The 18,164-nt window shown below is 54.5% G+C and overlaps 1 protein-coding gene across 1 annotated transcript in view; it reads right to left on the bottom strand.

The window, feature by feature from the left end:
- The window catches only part of LOC144951642 (exocyst complex component 2-like), a 102,715-nt gene that overhangs the window by 47,654 nt on the left and 36,897 nt on the right, over nt 1-18,164 (bottom strand). The window contains exon 2 of the mRNA XM_078881933.1: nt 7,351-7,497. The gene's annotated coding sequence lies outside the window, so the exon portion shown is untranslated. The remainder of the gene's footprint in view (nt 1-7,350; nt 7,498-18,164) is intronic.

Here is an 18,164-nt window from a genome sequence, read left to right as displayed (position 1 = left end):
CTTCGTGCTTTCGGAGTCCCTGACACTCTGCTCACGATCATTAAGGACCATCATGATGGTGAGCAGGCCCGGGTAAAACTACGTGGCCGGGAGTCGGAGCCGTTCCCTGTACACCTTGGGGTGCGACAGGGATGTCCTCTGGCTCCCACATTATTCAACATCTATTTCGACTGCGTAGTTCGTGAAGCCTTCAATAGCTGTACCGGGGGAATTACCATTTGGTACAGATACAATGGGAGGCTGATCGATGCCCGGGTGCGATCAAGGGATGGCTCCCTATTGGTCAACCACGTTATGTATGCCGATGATCTGGTGATTGCTGCTCATTCAGAGGAGGAGTTGGAGACGCTGCTGCTGAGACTGGAGCGTGCCACTAAGAGGTGGGGCCTTGCCATCAGCCCCACCAAAACTAAGCACCTGCCTGGGTATTTTGTACCATCGGACACTCCACCCCCACAACTCCCAATTGGTGATGGGGCAGTAGTGGAGAGAGTGGAGAGTTTCCCATACCTGGGCAGTGTGCTTATGACCGGCTCCAGTTTGACAGCAGAGGTCTCACTCCGAATCAGTCGAGCGGCAATATCTTTTCATCGGCTGCGTAACGCTGTGTGGAAGCTACCTGGTCTGCAACTCAGGTCTTCTCAGCCACGGTCATTCCCTCCCTTCTAAATGCTTGCAAAACGTGGACCCCCCCCTAATGAAGCATCTTCGCCACTTAGAAACATTCAGGCTGGCCTGCCTACGGTCCATCCTGGGTTTAACCAGGCTGGATTCTGTGAGGATCTCACAAATCCTTGAAAGATCTGGACAAAGTCCCATCGGTGAGCTCCTCCAGCAGGCAAGGCTGCGTTGGCTGGGTCATGTAGCCCGCATGCCCAGCCACCGCATGCTTAAACAGCTTTTGTTCGGCCGGATCGAGGGGGCTAAACGGGCGCGGCACGGGCTAGAGAAGAGATGGAGTGATGTGGTACAGGAGGATGTGGAGCTGAGTGGACTTGCCGATGACTGGTACCAGCGGTGTCAAGATCGGCCTCTGTGGAGGAGGCGCGTGAAGGACGCTACTGGGCAGTTGGAGGCAGTCGCCCTCCAACAACAATGGAGGGTGGAGGAGCGACGCTCACAACAACGAGCGGAGCACCGGGTGGCTAAAGCACAGCAAGTTGGCACAGTAGGGGGCACAGGTGGTGCATCAGCCAGTCATCTCGGTCATCTCGGTCAGTCGACCCGTGGCACCTGCTGGGTCTGCCCCGTGACCTCCTGCCAGCGGGCGTTCGACACTTCACGTGGTAGCCTCAAGGTGCACATGGCCTGGCACAAGCGCCGTGGTGACGTCACCGCCACTTAGTGGCGAATGGTGGTTGTTGTTGTTGTTGAGTGTGAGTGAGTGAGTGTCTAAGTGTGTGTAAGTGTGTGAGCGAGTGTGTTTAAGTGTGAGCGAGCGTAAGTGTGCGAGTGCGTGAGCATGCCACGGCCTTCACAGGTGGTGACCGCTACTCATCGCTAACAAAGCCACTTGCCCCGACAGTCTCGTTCCAGGCGACACGAAGCAGCAGCAGCAGCAGCACAGCAGCAGCAGTAGCAGCAGCAGCAGCAGCAGCAGGAGGTTTGGAATCTTTATCTGCCGTCTCTCCCTGTCTGCCGAGAAACCCTGACGTGGTCTTAAACCCCCTTGTACGCGTGACCGGCCCCCCTTATCTCAAGATTGTCCTGCACGCAGACGGGCAACGCAGACACCCGCACAGACACCAGACAGAGTCTGCCCTGGCCCTCCCACACGCACTCTCTGTCTCAGCGGCAGCGGCAGCAGCAGCCCACACTCAGCGCCCACTGCTGCATAGTCCAGACGCCTCGCACCAAAGACAAAGATTCTAACGCCAAGTGTAGCCTCTAACAAGGCTGTGTGTGTGGGGGGGGGGCAAGTGCTGTGAGTGGAGACGAGCCGGGGGGCATGAAGGCCGCCCATGTGGAACACTCAATTACACACTTACACACTCACTCACACACTTACACACTCACTCACACACTTACACTTACACACTCACACACACTCACACACACTCACACACTTACACACTAACACACTTACACACTAACACACTTACACACTCACTTACACACTAACACACTTACACACTCACTTACACACTCACACACTCACACACTTACACACTCACACACTCACACACTTACACACTCACTTACACACTCACACTTACACACTCACACACACTCACACACTTACACACTTACACACACTCACACACTTACACACTCACACACTTACACACTAACACACTTACACACTAACACTTACACACTCACACACACTTACACACTCACACACACACGCTCACTTACACACTAACACACTAACACACTTACACACTAACACACTTACACACTCACACACTCACACACATACACTTACACACTTACACACACTCACTCACACACACACTCACTCACACTCACACACACACACTCAAACACACTTACACACTCACTTACACACACTCACACACTTACACACTTACACACTCACACACTCACTTGCACACACACTTACACACTTACACACTCACACACACACTCACACACTTACACACACACACACTCACACACACACACTCACTCACACTCACACACATACACACTCACACACACTTACACACTCACTTACACACACTCACACACTTACACACTTACACACTCACACACTCACTTACACACACACTTACACACTTACACACACTCACTCACACACACACTCACTCACTCACACACTCACACACACACTTACACACACTCACACACACACACACACTCACACACACTCACACACACACACACACACACTTACACACACACTCACACACTCACACACACGCACTCACACACACTCACACACACGCACTCACACACACACTCACTCACACACTCACACACTAACTCACACACTCTCACACTCTCACACTCACTCACACACTCTCACACTCACACACTCTCACACTCTCACACTCACTCACTCACATACTCACTCACTCACATACTCACACACTCACACTCACTCACTTACACACTCACACACTCACTCACATACTCACTCACACTCACACACACTCACATACTCACACTCACTCACTTACACACTCACACTCACTCACTTACACACTCACACACTCTCACAGTCACACTTACACTCACACTCACTCACACACACACACTCACACACACACACACTTACTCACACTCACACACACACACACTTACTCACACTCACACACTCACACACACTCCATCACACACTCACACACACTCACACACACACTCACACAATCACTCACGCTCACACACACTCACTCACACACTCACACACTAACTCACACACTCACACGCTCACTCACACACACTCACACAATCACTCACACACACTCACACAATCACTCACGCTCACACACACTCACTCACACACTCACACACTAACTCACACACTCACACGCTCACTCACACACACTCACACAATCACTCACGCTCACTCACTCACACACACACTCACTCACACACTTACTCACACACACACTCACACACTCACACGCTCACTCACTCACATGCTAACACACTCACACACTCACTCACACACACACTCGCTCACTCACTCACACGCTCACACACTTACTCACACTCACTCACACACACACTCACACACTCACTCACACACACACTCACACACACACTCACACAATCACACACGCTCAAACGCTCACACACTCACACGCACTCACACACTCACTCACACTCACTCACACAATCACACATACTCACACACACTTACACAATCGCACACACTCACACAATCACACACACACTTACACAATCACACACACACTTACACAATCGCACACACTTACACAATCACACACATTCACACACTCACACGCTCACACACTCACACACTAACTCACACACTCTCACACTCATACACTCACTCACACACTCTCACACTCACACACTCTCACACTCACACACTCTCACACTCACTCACTCACATACTCACTCACACACACTCACACACTCACTCACTTACACACTCACACTTACACACTCACACACTCACTCACATACTCACTCACACTCACTCACACTCACACACACTCACACACACTCACACTCACTCACTTACACACTCACACTCACACACTCACACACACTCTCACACTTACACTCACACTCACTCACACACACACACTCACACACACACACACTTACTCACACTCACACACACACACACTTACTCACACTCACACACTCACACACACTCCCTCACACACTCACACACACTCACACACACACTCACACAATCACTCACGCTCACACACACTCACTCACACACTCACACACTAACTCACACACTCACACGCTCACTCACACACACTCACACACACTCACACAATCACTCACGCTCACACACACTCACTCACACACTCACACACTAACTCACACACTCACACGCTCACTCACACACACTCACACAATCACTCACGCTCACTCACTCACACACACACTCACTCACACACTCACACACTCACACGCTCACTCACTCACATGCTCACACACTTACTCACACACACACTCACACACTCACACGCTCACTCACTCACATGCTAACACACTCACACACTCACTCACACACACACTCGCTCACTCACTCACACGCTCACACACTTACTCACACTCACTCACACACACACTCACACACTCACTCACACACACACTCACACACACACTCACACAATCACACACGCTCAAACGCTCACACACTCACACGCACTCACACACTCACTCACACTCACTCACACAATCACACATACTCACACACACTTACACAATCGCACACACTCACACAATCACACACACACTTACACAATCGCACACACTTACACAATCACACACATTCACACACTCACACGCTCACACACTCACACAATCGCACAATCACATACGCTCACACAATCACAAAGACAAATACAAAGATCCCCCGTATAGCCTTAACAGACTGTCGGGGCAAGTGCTGTTAGCGAGCACCTATGAAGGCTACCGGCACTGTGGCACACGAGGGGGTGGGTGGCCAGCACCACGCCCGGCCGCCTTTGTCTCCCCAGTGGCGATGTTTACAACACACCGCACCAGCTACTCATTTGATTGCACTGTGAAGGACAGTGCATACATTATCAGAGTTATGTTTTTGCTTGCATTATGACTGCAGGTATTGTGGTCTATGCAAACATGACTCCTTGTAAAAAATTAACCCGTAAAAACTAAGTTTTTCACTATAAATCCTTTATATGCGTGGCGGCTAGAGTCCTCTCGTCCTCAGATGACTGGGTCAGATGATTGCCTGCCACCATTAAGCAATTGGAAATTAAATATTTAAAAACTTTTCCCTAAACAGTGTAAAATTTTGGAAAAAAAATGTTCACGAAAATAAATTGTCACGCACAACGAGTCTGTGTGCAAAATGTCAGCTCGATTGGATCACGGGAAGTGGGTTAAAAAACGACCGAAAGATTTGCACGGTCGTAAGCGCGCAAGCAAGCAAGTGAACTTAATATAAAGGATTTTGTTGCCAGATAAAAGGGTAAAAAACTAATTATCATATTTTTCTACTGGCAAATGAGGTTGCAATGGTGAAGTAATTAATTGTTATTGTTGCCAGCTAAGGCCCCAATGAGCTCTGCAGGTCTTAGTCAAAGGTGACGCGGCCATCAGCAATGACAGCTCAACCAACGATCATCATCATCATCGTCGCCACGTGGAGATTTCTCGTAGCCGCCAAAGAAGCGCGTGGAGACGTCGATTCTAAATGGGGAAAAACCGGGCCGGAGACAAATCCACGCGACCACGGGGAGAGAGACGCAGACTCCAAATACACAGCAGGCGTCAGGGTCGGGATCGAACCCACGACCTCCTGCACACCAGGCGAGGTAGTCAACATCTCATAGCCGCCGTGATGATGATGATGAGAGAGAGAGACACGCAAACTCCAAATACACAGCAGCAGGCGTCAGGGTCGGGATCGAACCCACGACCTCCTGCACACCAGGCGAGGTAGTCAACATCTCATAGCCGCCGTGATGATGATGATGAGAGAGAGAGACACGCAAACTCCAAATACACAGCAGCAGGCGTCAGGGTCGGGATCGAACCCACGACCTCCTGCACACCAGGCGAGGTAGTCAACATCTCCTAGCCACCGTGATGATGATGAGAGAGAGACACGCAAACTCTAGATACACAGCAGCAGGCGTCAGGGTCGGGATCGAACCCACGACCTCCTGCACACCAGGCGAGGTAGTCAACATCTCATAGCCACCGTGATGATGATGCGTGACTCACCGAGTTGTAACGGGTTGGGGTTTGAGAGCCCTGGGTCTGGGTGTCTCTCTCTCTGTGTCTGCCTCTCGCGATCTCACAGAGGGGGTTCATGATGGCCGTGTTTGAATGCAGCCGTCTGGCACAGCGCGGGGTTCTGATGTGGAGGGTTTGTGGCCATTTACGGTCGCCAACGTGCGCGTCAGGATCAGAAATGATCGGACTCTTTAATCTGACTGCAGGAGGAGGAATCTGATGAGCTATGAAGCTCTTGAGCACAGATGCCCAGCATGGGCCACGGAAGTCAGAATATTACAACACAACTCACACACACAACACTCACACACACAACACACACACTTACATACAGACACACACACACAACACACACACATACACAACACTCACACACAACACTCACACACACAACACTCACACTCACACACAACACTTACACACAGACACACACACAACACACACACACACTCACACACTCACACACACAACACACACACACACACACTTACATACAGACACACACACACAACACACACACACACTCACACACTCACACACACAACACACACAACACTCACACACAACACTCACACACAACACTCACACACTCACACACTCACACACACAACACACACAACACTCACACACACAACACACACACACACTTACATACAGACACACACACACAACACACACACATACACAACACTCACACACAACACTCACACACACAACACTCACTCACACACAACACTTACACACAGACACACACACAACACACACACATACACACAACACTCACACACACAACACTCACACACTCACACACTCACACACACAACACTCTCACAGACAGACAACACTCACACACACACAACAACTCACAGACACGAGGAGGAGTGTAAAGTGTGTAGTAAAGGTAAACAAACGAGTCGTTCGTTACCGCTCTAACCCCTACTGTACCGTTCATCCGACAAAGTGGCACCCACTCGCGTGACGTCACCCACCAGGAGGGGCAGAGGGATGGTGGGTTGAGTTGAACCCCGGTCTGGGCTTGACGTCAACGACGACGACGACGACGATGACGATGTCCAGATGAGGATTTACAACCTAAGAGACGATTGGGAGCAGAAGAAACGGGGAGAAGACCGGTAAGCCAAGCGAGTTAAACATAAACACAGAGCAGATTGGAAGTGCCGATTGATCAAGCCGAGGCAAGGCAGCAGCAGCAGCAACAACAACAGTCCCACACCAATCTTGATTCGAGGCTTTCGTGCGCAGTAAACATGGCCGGGCGTACTCGTTTGAGGCCGAGTGGACCTAGGAGAAGCCCAGGACCGGTTCAGATCGTCGCCACCGTGTTGGCTGTGAGCAGGAATCGAACTCGGGCCGCCGGGTTCATTGGGCAGCGCGCTAGCCGCGAGATACCACCGCTCCCAACACTCCCCACGCGTGTTACACACGTGTTACACACATGTTACACACACGTGTTACACACATGTTACACACACACACACACGTGTTACACAACACACACGTGTTACACACACACACACACGTGTTACACAACACACGTGTTACACAACACACGTGTTACACACTCACACACATGTTACACACACACGTGTTACACACACACACACGTGTTACACACACACACACACACGTGTTACACACACACACACGTGTTACACACACTCACACGTGTTACACACACACACACACACGTGTTACACACACTCACGCGTTACACACACTCACACGTGTTACACACACACACACGTGTTACACACACACACACGTGTTACACACACTCACGCGTGTTACACACACACACACGTGTTACACACACACACACGTGTTACACACACACACACACACGTGTTACACACACACACACACACGTGTTACACACACACACACGTGTTACACACACTCACGCGTGTTACACACACACACGTGTTACACACACTCACGCGTGTTACACACACACACGTGTTACACACACGTGTTACACACACACGTGTTACACACACACACACGTGTTACACACACACACACGTGTTACACACACACACACGTGTTACACACACTCACACGTGTTACACACACACACACACGTGTTACACACACTCACACGTGTTACACACACTCACACGTGTTACACACACACACACGTGTTACACACACACACACGTGTTACACACACACATGTTACACACACTCACACGTGTTACACGCACACACACGTGTTACACACACACACACGTGTTACACACACTCACACGTGTTACACACACACACACACACGTGTTACACACACTCACACGTGTTACACGCACACACACGTGTTACACACACACACACGTGTTACACACACTCACACGTGTTACACACACACACACACACGTGTTACACACACTCACACGTGTTACACACACACACACGTGTTACACACACACGTGTTACACACACACACACGTGTTACACACACACACACGTGTTACACACACTCACACGTGTTACACACACGTGTTACACACACACGTGTTACACACACTCACACGTGTTACACACACACGTGTTACACGCACACACACGTGTTACACACACACACACGTGTTACACACACACGTGTTACACGCACACACACGTGTTACACACACACACACGTGTTACACACACACGTGTTACACGCACACACACGTGTTACACACACTCACACGTGTTACACACACACGTGTTACACGCACACACACGTGTTACACACACACACACGTGTTACACACACACGTGTTACACACACACGTGTTACACACACACGTGTTACACGCACACACACGTGTTACACACACACACACGTGTTACACACACACACACGTGTTACACGCACACACAAGTGTTACACACACACGTGTTACACACTCACACGCGTGTTACATACACACGCGTGTTACACACACACACACACGCGTGTTACACACACACACTCACTCGGTTGATTCAATCCAGTCACTCATCGGCGGTCATTCCCCTCCTTATCGCTCGCCTATTGCTACCACCCTGGTCACTGCATCCTGCAAACTTCACTCCTTGATTCCGCTAATCAAGCAGAGCGCGGTCAACCAGACAGGCACTGGCTTGTGTCACCCACTGCATGTGTCTAACCACACCGCAGGTCTCACAACAACACGCTCGCTCGCTCGCTCACCCCACTCAATCACCCACTCGCTCATCCACCCACTCATGCACCCACCCGCTCACCTACTCACCCACCTGCTCGCTCACTCACACATCCACCAACTCACTAACTCACCCAGTGTCTCTCATCATCATCATCATCACGGTGGCTAGGAGATGTTGACTACCTCGCCTGGTGTACAGGAGGTCGTGGGCTTGATCCCGACCCTGTATATTTGGAGTCTGCGTGTCTCTCCCCGTGGTCGCATGGAATTTCTCTGGCTCCTCCGTTTTTTCCCCTCCACGTTTTTAGCATCGAAGTCACAACGCGTTTAAGAGCATTTGGCTGCTGCCGTGAATTTCCAGTGGTGGTGGTGATGATGATGATGAAGATGATGATGAAGATGATGATGATGAAGATGATGATGATGGGCAGCGTCGCTTCTGAAGAGGAGCTCCGTAGCAGCCCGGCGGGGCCTTGCCTGGGAGAGTAAAACAAGCTCAGTTCTTTTTAGATGAATTATAGCCACCAGCGGGTAACCCATGGTGCTGATTCCCCCACTGTTCACCACAACCACCCCCCCCACCCACTATTCACAACACCCCCCCACTATTCACCACCACCACCCCCCCCCCCCCACTATTCACAACACCCCCCCACTATTCACCACCACCACCCCCCCCCCACTGTTCACCACCACCACCCCCCCCCCCCACTATTCACCACCACCCCCCCCCCCCACTATTCACCACCACCACCCCCCCCCCACTATTCACCACCACCACCCCCCCCCCCACTATTCACCACCACCACCACCCCCCCCCCACTATTCACCACCACCCCCCCCCCCCCCACTATTCACCACCACCACCCCCCCCCCACTGTTCACCACCACCACCCCCCCCCCACTGTTCACCACCACCACCCCCCCCCCCCACTATTCACCACCACCCCCCCCCCCCACTATTCACCACCACCCCCCCCCCCCACTGTTCACCACCACCCCCCCCCCCCACTATTCACCACCACCCCCCCCCCCCCACTATTCACCACCACCCCCCCCCCCCCACTATTCACCACCACCCCCCCCCCCCCACTGTTCACCACCACCACCCCCCCCCACTATTCACCACCACCACCCCCCCCCCCCAATATTCACCACCACCCCCCCCCCCCCACTATTCACCACCACCACCCCCCCCCCCCACTGTTCACCACCACCCCCCCCCCCCCCACTATTCACCACCACCACCCCCCCCCCCCCAATATTCACCACCACCCCCCCCCCCCACTATTCACCACCACCACCCCCCCCACTATTCACCACCACCACCCCCCCCCCACTATCACCACCACCCCCCCCCCCCCACTGTTCACCACCACCACCCCCCCCACTATTCACCACCACCCCCCCCCCCCCCACTGTTCACCACCACCACCCCCCCCCACTATTCACCACCACCCCCCCCCCCCCACTATTCACCACCACCCCCCCCCCCCACTATTCACCACCACCACCCCCCCCCCCCAATATTCACCACCACCCCCCCCCCCCACTATTCACCACCACCACCCCCCCCCCCCACTATTCACCACAACCCCCCCCCCCCCACTATTCACCACCACCACCCCCCCCCCCCCCACTGTTCACCACAACCCCCCCCCCCCACCACCACCCCCCCCCCCCCAATATTCACCACCACCCCCCCCCCCACTATTCACCACCACCCCCCCCCCCACTATTCACCACCACCACCCCCCCCCCCACTATTCACCACAACCCCCCCCCCCCCCACTATTCACCACCACCACCCCCCCCCCCCCCACTGTTCACCACAACCCCCCCCCCCACCACAACCCCCCCACTATTCACCACCACCACCCCCCCCCCCCCCCACTGTTCACCACAACCCCCCCCCCCCACTATCCACCACAACCCCCCCCCCCACTATTCACCACCACCCCCCCCCCCACTATTCACCACCACCCCCCCCCCCCACTATTCACCACCACCACCCCCCCCCCCCCAATATTCACCACCACCCCCCCCCCCCACTATTCACCACCACCACCCCCCCCCCCCCACTATTCACCACAACCCCCCCCCCCCCCCACTATTCACCACCACCACCCCCCCCCCCCCCACTGTTCACCACAACCCCCCCCCCCCACCACAACCCCCCCACTATTCACCACCACCACCCCCCCCCCCCCCCCACTGTTCACCACAACCCCCCCCCCCCACTATCCACCACAACCCCCCCACTATTCACCACCACCACCCCCCCCCCCCCCCACTGTTCACCACCACCCCCCCCCCCACCACAACCCCCCCACTATTCACCAACACCCCCCCCCCCCCCACTATTCACCACCACCACCCCCCCCCGCTTCCCGCCCCCTTCCCACTTCCACCGCTACTTATGATGATGCTGCTACAGCTGCTGCTGCTGCTGATACGGATTCTGCTGATGCTGCTGCTGATGATGCTGATGATGCTGCTGATGATGCTGCTGATGCTGCTGCTGCTGCTACTGCTGATGCTGCTGATGCTGCTGTTGATGCTACTGCTGCTGCTACTGTTGATGCTGCTGATGATGCTGATGATGCTGATGATGATGCTGCTGATGATGCTGCTGATGCTGCTGCTGCTGCTACTGCTGCTGCTACTGTTTATGCTGCTGATGCTGCTGTTGATGCTACTGCTGCTGCTGCAGCTGATGCTAATGATTCTGCTGCTGCTGCTGCTGCTGTTGCTACTGTTGATGCTGCTGATGCTGCTGCTGCTACTGCTGCTGCTACTGCAGCTGATGCTAATGATTCTGCTGCTGCTGCTGTTGCTACTGTTGATGCTACTGCTGCTACTGCTGCTGCTACTGCAGCTGATGCTAATGATTCTGCTGCTGCTGCTGTTGCTACTGTTGATGCTACTGCTGCTACTGCTGCTGCTACTGCAGCTGATGCTAATGATTCTGCTGCTGCTGCTGTTGCTACTGTTGATGCTACTGCTGCTGCTGCAGCTGATGCTAATGATTCTGCTGCTGATGCCGATTCTGCTGCTGCTGCTGTTGCTGATTCTGCTGCTGATGCTGCTGCTGCTGTTGCTGATTCTGGCTGCTGATGCTGCTACTTATGACCTCGCGTGCCGCTCACGGAGACCGCTGTCTGGGTGATAGCGCCCCACCCACCCTCCCTCTGGAGTCAAGCGCCGGCAGAAATTAAAGAAAAACACGACAGAGGAGGAGGAACTCCTGGCAGCGCTGGCCATGCCGGGGGGGGGGGGTCAGAACAAATAAGAGTCTTGTGGGTGGGTTGGTGGGTGGGTTGGTGGGTGGGTGGGTTGGATGGTTGGTTGGGTGAGTGGGTTGGTGGGTGGTATGAGTTGGGTTGGGTGGGTGGGTTGGGTTGGGTGGGTGGGTTTGTGGGTGGGTTGGTGGGTGAGTTGATGGGTGGGTGGTTTGTTGGGGTGGGTTGATGGGTGGGTGGGTTGATGGGTGGGTGGGTGGGTTGATGGGTGGGTGGGTTGATGGGTGGTATGAGTTGGGTGGGGTGGGTGGGTTTGTGGGTGGGTGCGTTTGTGGGTGGGATGGTGGGTGAGTTGATGGGTGGGTTGATGGGTGGGTTGATGGGTGGGTGGTTTGTTGGGGTGGGTTGATGGGTGGGTGGGTGGGTTTGTGGGTGGGTGGGTTGGTGGGTTGGTGGGTGGGTGGGTGGGTTGGTGGGTGAGTTGATGGGAGGGTTGATCGGTGGGTGGTTTGTTGGGGTGGGTTGATGGGTGGGTGGGTGAGTTTGTGGGTGGGTGGGTTGGTGGGTTGGTGGGTGGGTGGGTTGGTGGGTGAGTTGATGGGTGGGTTGATGGGTGGGTGGGTGGTTTGTTGGGGTGGGTTGATGGGTGGGTTGGTGGGTGGGTGGGTGGGTTGGATGGTTGGTTGGGTGAGTGGGTGGGTGAGTGGGTTGGTGGGTGGTATGAGTTGGGTTGGGTGGGTGGGTTTGTGGGTGGGTGCGTTTGTGGGTGGGATGGTGGGTGGGTTGGGTGGGTGGGTTGGGTGGGTGGTTTGTTGGGGTGGGTTGATGGGTGGGTGGGTTGCAGTGTGTTTATTATGATTTATTATTATTTCGTTTTCGTTGCGACAAGCTGCCCTGTGCGAAATTCGGCTTCACGACGTTTTCCGCGCGTCGGTTTTGTCCGTCCCGTCCGTGTGCGTGTAGAACGGCGGAAGTACGGCTCATCACGATCACCCCACGCGGTGGCTAGGAGATGTTAACTACCTCGGTGGTGGCGGTGGTGGCGGTGGTGGCGGTGGTGGCGGCGGTGGCGGTGGTGGCGGCGGTGGCGGCGGCGGTGGTGGCGGTGGCGGTGGTGGCGGTGGTGGCGATGGTGGTGGTGGAGGTGGTGGCGGTGGTGGCGATGGTGGTGGTGGCGGTGGTGGCGGTGGTGGCGATGGTGGTGGTGGTGGTGGTGGCGGTGGTGGCGGTGGTGGTGGCGGCGGCGGTGGTGGCGGCGGTGGTGGTGGCGGTGGTGGCGGTGGTGGTGGCGCGGTGGTGGCGGTGGTGGCGGTGGTGGCGGTGGTGGTGGCGGTGGTGGCGGCGGTGGCGGCGGTGGTGGCGGTGGTGGCGGTGGTGGCGGTGGTGGCGGCGGGTGGCGGCGGTGGTGGCGGCGGTGGCGGCGGTGGCGGTGGTGGCGGCGGTGGTGGCGGCGGGTGGCGGCGGTGGTGGCGGTGGTGGCGGTGGTGGCGGTGGTGGTGGCGGTGGTGGCGCGGTGGTGGCGGTGGTGGTGGCGGTGGTGGCGGTGGTGGTGGCGGTGGTGGCGGTGGTGGCGGTGGTGGCGGTGGTGGCGGCGGTGGTGGTGGTGGTGGTGGCGGTGGTGGTGGCGGTGGTGGCGGTGGTGGTGGCGGTGGTGGCGGTGGTGGTGGCGGTGGTGGCGGTGGTGGCGGTGGTGGCGGTGGTGGCGATGGTGGTGGTGGAGGTGGTGAAAACTATAAACTAGTTTATTGTGCCCAGGTAAGGCCCCAATGAGCTGTGTGGCTCCTCTTCATAAGCCACCAGGCCACGAAAAATGATAGCTCGACAAATTCTCAACAAAGTCGCTCATCGTCGTCATCATCACGTAAACATTTAAACCAGCAGCCAAATACTCTGAACGCGTGACGTTCATGCTGAATGTGGAGGGGAAAAACTGAAAGACCCGGAGAAAAATCCACGCGACCATCGCGGGGAGAGAGAGAGAGAGAGAGCAGACTCCAAATATACAGCAGGCGGCGTCAGGGTCGGGATGGAACCCACGACCTCCTGTACACCAGGCGAGGTAGTGAACATCTCCTAGCCACCGTGATGATGATGAGAGAGAGAGACACGAAAACTCCAAATACACAGCAGCAGGCGTCAGGGTCCGGATCGAACCCACGACCTCCTGCGTACCGGGCAAGGTAGTCAACATCTCCTAGCCACCCAGGCACCCTCCATTCAGCAGCGGATAGACCACGGCTGCTGCTGAGAGAGACACGCAGACTCCAGATATGCAACAAGGAGGCGTCGTCAGGGTCGGGGATCAAACCGGCGATGACCTCCTGCCTGGCAGGGCGAGGTTGTAAACTCTTTACTCATTTTATGTTGCGAGGCGCAATGCCCCGCTCAGCAGTGTGGCTCTTTGTCAGAATCGTACCTGCCCATCACAAATGATAGCTCGACCAAGTGGCTCGTCATCATCATCATCAGCACGTGGACATTTAAATCAGGAGCCAAATACACTCTCTCAACGCACGATTCGAAATGTGGAGGAAAAAACGGGAGGCCCGGAGGAAAAATCCACGCGACCACCCCGGGGAGCGCGGGAGCCGGAGAGAGAGAGACGCAGACTCCACAAATACAGCAGCGGCAGCGGCAGCGGCAGCAGCAGCAGCAGCAGGCGCCAAGGGTCGCGACGGAACCCCACCAACCCCCCCCCCCCCCCGTGTACCCGGAGAGGTAGTCAACATCGAAACATCTCCCAGCCAGCGGCGGTCAAAGCGTTCGTGCTCTGGCTTGCTTTGGAGGCGCCAACGGGGAAATATGTTTACGTCAAAAAGGGGGGGGGGGGTCGAGAGAGAGCGAGAGAGAGAGGGGGGGGGGGTCACATAAAGCAAACTTATTGAAAAACATTAAAACTATTTTTTTAAAATTACGAAATGATGAACGAAGCAAAGTGCCGACTACACCGAGCATCTTCTTGTTTCCACTGATCGTAAAAAAAAAAGAGAGCGAGCGAGAGAGAGCGAGAGAAAGCGAGCGACAGAGCGAGAGTGAGTGAGCGAGAGAGAAAGAGTGAGCGAGAGAGTGAGAGAGAGTGAGTGAGAGAGAGTGAGTGAGCGAGAGAGTGTGAGAGAGAGTGAGTGAGCGAGAGAGTGTGAGAGAGAGTGAGTGAGCGAGAGAGAAAGAGTGAGCGAGAGAGTGAGAGAGAGTGAGTGAGAGAGAGTGAGTGAGCGAGAGAGTGCGAGAGAGTGAGTGAGAGAGTGAGTGAGCGAGAGAGTGTGAGAGAGAGTGAGTGAGCGAGAGAGTGTGAGAGAGAGTGAGTGAGCGAGAGAGAAAGAGTGAGCGAGAGAGTGAGAGAGAGTGAGTGAGAGAGAGTGAGTGAGCGAGAGAGTGCGAGAGAGTGAGTGAGAGAGTGAGTGAGCGAGAGAGTGTGAGAGAGAGTGAGTGAGCGAGAGAGTGTGAGAGAGAGTGAGTGAGCGAGAGAGAAAGAGTGAGCGAGAGAGTGAGAGAGAGTGAGTGAGAGAGAGTGAGTGAGCGAGAGAGTGCGAGAGAGTGAGTGAGAGAGTGAGTGAGCGAGAGAGTGTGAGAGAGAGTGAGTGAGCGAGAGAGTGTGAGAGAGAGTGAGTGAGCGAGAGAGAAAGAGTGAGCGAGAGAGTGAGAGAGAGTGAGTGAGAGAGAGTGAGTGAGCGAGAGAGTGCGAGAGAGTGAGTGAGAGAGTGAGTGAGCGAGAGAGTGAGTGAGAGAGTGAGTGAGTGAGAGAGCGAGAGAGTGAGAGAGCGAGAGTGAGCGAGAGAGTGAGTGAGTGAGCGAGAGAGAGAGTGAGAGAGAGTGAGCGGGTGGCCCAAGTGATGAGGAGAGAGAGAGAGGGGGGGTCCCGGGAGTTTGTTTGTGTGTAGTCGTTCCGCTGCTTATTTGAAGGGGAAGAGCGGTGTGTGTGTGTATGTGTGTGTATGTGTGTGTGTGTATGTGTGTGTGTATGTGTGTGTGTGTATGTGTGTGTGTGTGTATGTGTGTGTGTGTATGTGTGTATGTGTGTGTGTATGTGTGTGTGTGTATGTGTGTGTGTGTATGTGTGTGTGTATGTGTGTGTGTATGTGTGTATGTGTGTGTGTGTATGTGTGTGTGTGTATGTGTGTATGTGTGTGTGTGTGTATGTGTGTGTGTGTATGTGTGTGTGTATGTGTGTGTGTGTAAGGGAGAGAGCGGTGTGTATGTGTGTATGTGTGTGTGTATGTGTGTGTATGTGTGTGTGTGTATGTGTGTGTGTGTATGTGTGTGTGTGTATGTGTGTGTGTGTGCCTACGATCCATCCTGGGTTTAACCAGGCTGGATTGTGTGAGGAGCTCACAAGTCCTTGAAAGATCTGGGCAAAGTCCCATCAGTGAGCTCCTCCGGCAGGCAAGGCTGCGTTGGCTGGGTCATGTAGCCCGCATGCCCAGCCACCGCATGCCTAAACAGCTTTTGTTCGGCCGGATCGAGGGGGCTAAACGGGCGCGGCACGGGCTAGAGAAGAGATGGAGTGATGTGGTACAGGAGGACGTGGAGCTGAGTGGACTTGCCGATGACTGGTACCAGCGGTGTCAAGATCGGCCTCAGTGGAGGAGGCTCGTGAAGGACGCTACTGGGCAGTTGGAGGCAGTCGCCCTCCAACAACAACGGAGGGCGGAGGAGCGACGCTCACAACAACGAGCGGAGCGCCGGGTGGCTAAAGCACAGCAAGTTGGCACAGTAGGGGGCACAGGTGGTGCATCAGCCAGTCATCTCGGTCATCTCGGTCAGTCGACCCGTGGCACCTGCTGGGTCTGCCCCGTGACCTCCTGCCAGCGGGCGTTCGACACTTCACGTGGCCTCAAGGTGCACATGGCCTGGCACAAGCGTCGTGGTGACGTCACCGCCACTTAGTGGCGAATGGCGGTTGTTGTTGTGTGTGTAAGGGAGAGAGCGGTGTGTATGTGTGTATGTGTGTGTGTATGTGTGTGTATGTGTGTGTGTGTGTATGTGTGTGTATGTGTGTATGTGTGTGTGTGTAAGGGAGAGAGCGGTGTGTATGTGTGTGTATGTGTGTGTGTGTATGTGTGTGTGTGTGTATGTGTGTGTGTGTGTATGTGTGTGTATGTGTGTGTGTGTGTATGTGTGTGTGTGTATGTGTGTGTGTGTGTGTGTGTGTGTGTGTGTGTGTGTGTATGTGTGTGTATGTGTGTGTGTGTATGTGTGTGTGTATGTGTGTGTATGTGTGTATGTGTGTGTGTATATGTGTGTGTGTATGTGTGTGTATGTGTGTGTGTGTATGTGTGTGTGTGTATGTGTGTGTGTGTATGTGTGTGTGTATGTGTGTGTGTGTATGTGTGTGTATGTGTGTGTGTGTATG

The sequence above is a fragment of the Lampetra fluviatilis genome, chromosome 63 (genome assembly GCF_964198595.1).
Source record: "Lampetra fluviatilis chromosome 63, kcLamFluv1.1, whole genome shotgun sequence".
Taxonomy (NCBI): Eukaryota; Metazoa; Chordata; class Hyperoartia; order Petromyzontiformes; family Petromyzontidae; genus Lampetra; species Lampetra fluviatilis.
This window is presented reverse-complemented; position numbering and strand designations above follow the sequence as displayed.